The sequence below is a fragment of the Penaeus vannamei genome, chromosome 11, assembly GCF_042767895.1.
Source record: "Penaeus vannamei isolate JL-2024 chromosome 11, ASM4276789v1, whole genome shotgun sequence".
In the NCBI taxonomy this organism is placed as follows: Eukaryota; Metazoa; Arthropoda; class Malacostraca; order Decapoda; family Penaeidae; genus Penaeus; species Penaeus vannamei.
In genome coordinates, this window is record NC_091559.1 from 11887426 (window position 1) to 11891486 (window position 4061).

Consider the following 4061-nt stretch of genomic DNA (forward strand, 5'->3'; position numbering starts at 1 on the left):
GCGGATGTGGGAATGCGCACTGGGCATTTTGAATGTGATCTGACGTTAATTACACTAAATTGTGGGCGCTGCAGTAGAAAGAAGTAATATACAGAAAAAATAGGGCATCCGACCAATCTTGTGATCATTCAGTAGCAACAGGCATCCTCTAACATCTCGGTGGCGCCAGACGTTCGGATGCCGCTCGGAGGGTCATCCTCTGACGTGGATGCTGCAATCCAGGTCACTGCAGCATCACCAGCTGTTTCAGTAAGACATGGAAAGTAAAATTCTTCTAAAATCAATTGTTGTTGTTGTTGTTTCCGCTCGGGATCGAACCGAGGACCTTGGGCGTGTGAAGCGCACGTGATAACCACTACAACACGGAAACGATCGTAATGTTGGATGCCTCACTGTTTTATATTCTGTTGTAAATAGTGGTTGAAAGCGAGAGAGAGAGAGAGGAAGAGAGAGACTGAGAGAATGATAACAATGATAAAAACAAAAACCGAGAATATGAGTGAAAAACGATAAAGAATGAAAGAGATTGTGTATCCACTATTTTACATTAAGTGTGTGTAAATATAAATAGGTATATATGAATATATATGTATGTATATATACACACACAATGTATGTGCTCCTATATATGTGTGTGTGTGCGTGTGTATAAATAGATATATATACATGCTTATATATAGATTCACAATAAATAACTATATATATGTATATATGTATCTCTCTCTCTCTCTCTCTCTCTCTCTCTCTATCTCTCTCTCTCTCTCTCTCTCTCTCTCTCTATATATATATATATATATATATATATATATATATATATATATATATATATATATATATATATATACTTATATATATATATATATGTGTGTGTGTGTGTGTGTGTGTGTGTGTGTGTGTGTGTGTGTGTGTGTGTGTGTGTGTGTGTGTGTGTGTGTGTATGTGTGTGTATAATATTCTACATAAAAGTTATTCAACACCAATTTAAGTTCTTAAAACCAGTAAATAATGAATATATATGTAAATCAATATTGCAAGCATTTAATTAAAAGGATCAGCTTAGATACCTTTCAATGGAGAATGTCTTACACTTATGAGGAAAGCCAAAAGGAAAATATTTATTTTCTTTTTTTCTTTATCATTTTTTTATTTATTTTTTTCATAAAACTACAGAAATAACAGGATAAACAATTAGATATTGAAGGATGCAGATGTACTGCACTGCAGGAGAACCGCCAGTGTTTTTTTTTTTTTTTTTATTCTCCTTTTGGAAGGTTTTTCATTTGGTTCTCGCTAATATTCGGTGATCATTAAGCATCCTTGAAAAAAAGAATTTGATTGATTTTCTCTCTTAGGTCGAGGTTTTGCACAGGTGGTTAGGAATGACAGTTATTATCCGTTATTATCACAAAGATGTTGAAATTCTCGTTTGTCACGTTCGGTTCACACGCAAGATTCTCGGTTCGACCTCGAGAGGAAACGCTTGACAATTTTATAATCCCTTTCATTACTACGCATATGCCATTCTCTTTCTCTCCATCTTTCACTCTCGCTCTCTGTCTCCCCATATCCTCTCTCTCTCGTTTTTCCTTTTCCTTTTTGTCTTTCTGACATTTTTCCCGTATCATCTATTTGATATTTCTGTTAATTCCTCTTTCCCCATTTCCCCATTTTCTCTCTCATTTCCTGCCTTGACCGATAATCTCTGAATTCTCGCTTCCTTTTTTCCCTTTTCACATCGGCCTATGCCGTATCTCTATTTTTGTCTTGTTTTCTCTCTGTGTAATAATACCTGGCTATAAACAGCTTCTCGATTTTTTTTCTTTTTTTTTTTTTATTCAAGCCACGATCAAATAACATTCAAATCTCATTATAAGACAAACAATACAGCCTTCCCGCAGGTAAGAATCAAAGGCGTAAGATATTATGATAAAGACAACAAAGGTGAATGCGCAAATGATGAAAAGGGAAAGAAAAGATAGATAGTTGAAGAGGATAGATAAATGGAAGGAGATTGAGACAGAGAGATCAATATACGACAAAGATAAATGGATCTGTAAGCAGAGGTAGAGAGAAAGACATAAGGAGAGAGAAAGAGGTTGTGTATATTGCCATCCATATATGTTTATACTCTCTATCACACACACACACACACACACACACACACACACACACACACACACACACACACACACACACACACACACACACACACACACACACACACACACACACACACACACACACACACACGTAAACCTCCGCGGTGTAGTGGAAAGCACGGTCGCCTTCGATCCCCGAGGGAGGTATTGTCGAATTAGTTTAGTTTTTTTTCATCTGAATTTGCAGTGTCGTTAAAAAAACACCTCTCTCTCTCTCTCTCTCTCTCTCTCTCTCTCTCTCTCTCTCTCTCTCTCTCTCTCTCTCTCTCTCTCTCTCTCTCTCTCTCTCTCTCTCTCTCTCTCTCTCTCAGTATCCCTCTCCTCTCCCTTTCTCTCTCTCTCTCTCCCTCCCTCTCTTCTCTCTCACTCTGTTTGTCTCTCTTTCTCTCTCTCCCCCCTCTCTCTCTCTGTTTCTCATGATTATATATATATATATATATATATATATATATATATATATATATATATATATATATATATATATATGTATGTATATATATGTATGTATATATATATATATATATATATATATATATGTATGTATGTATGTATGTATATATACAGTATATATATATATTTGTATGTATCTCTCCCCTCTCTCTCTCTCTGTTTCTCATGATTATATATATATATATATATATATATATATATATATATATATATATATATATATATATATATATATATATATGTATGTATGTATATATATATGTATATATATATATATATATATATATATGTATGTATGTATGTATGTATATATACAGTATATATATATATTTGTATGTATGTATGTATAAATCTAGGGACACACACACATACAAAAAAAAAAAAAAAAAAAAAAAAACGAGAGAGGAAGGGAGGAGAGAAAGAGAGAGGGAGAAAGTGGGGCGGTTGCGTGAGAGGAATTGAGCCGATTTTCGGCCTAAAGCTTAGTTTTCTGTAATAATTCTCCATTTATTTATCTTTCTCTTTATATATCTATTTGGTATATAGATAGGTCAATGGTTCTATAGATAGACGGGAAGACAGATATATAGATAAACAGAAAAACAAACAGATAAATAGATAAACATATATAAATATATATAGATAGATAGATAGATAAACAGATATATATGTAAAGAGATAGATAAATAGATAGATGAATAGACAGATAAACAGATATATAGAAAGATAATTAAATGGCTATATAGATGAATAGATAGATACATAAATAGATCTATCCATCATGTGTCTTTGCAGCCGCAGCCCGGTTTACTTTCAGAAGAGAAAGGCATAAAAGTGAGAGAAAGACGGAAACGGAGATGATAGATGGAAAGGAAGAGAAAGATAAGGAAAAAGAAAGACGCGAAGGATAAAGATGAAAATGGCAATGACTCCAATAATCGCAATAACAGTGGTAAGGCCGATCAGAAGAAAGGAGGCAAATAAACACAATGATAATAAAGATCAGTAATAGCCCTTGTAAAATGGGAATAGGGGTAAATGTGACTCTATCAATGCCAGCAATTGAGATGACAGGATTAGCGATGATCTGAGTTGTGAGAAGCATCGCCTTTGCATGGCCCTGAAATGGCCATCTTCATCTATTACAGAATGATGTACCGTTTTCACTAGGAATTACCTCCTGGCTTTTGCCAAGGAAACTTGTTTCTTGTTTCCAGTTATTTGTCAATACTGATTGAAAGAACGTGACAGGGATGTACCTAAAGCGTTTACGTTCTGTTTATTTATTTTTGCTGACAAAATTCTCTCTCTCTATCTATCTATCTATCTATCCATCTCTATCTATCTATCTCTATCTATTTTAACAATAGTTAACAAGTTATGTCATTTTTTACCTGAATTAATTGGCACGTTTTATCACACACACGCCGTATGTGTGTGTGTGTGTGTGTG

General features: G+C 34.3%; 1 non-coding gene across 1 annotated transcript; it reads right to left on the reverse strand.

Moving 5' to 3' along the window:
- Window positions 1–297: 297 nt before the first annotated feature.
- Window positions 298–370, reverse strand: TRNAV-CAC (transfer RNA valine (anticodon CAC)). The gene has a single exon. It is a non-coding gene; the product is annotated as a tRNA-Val (tRNA).
- Between the last annotated feature and the right edge of the window lie 3691 nt (window positions 371–4061).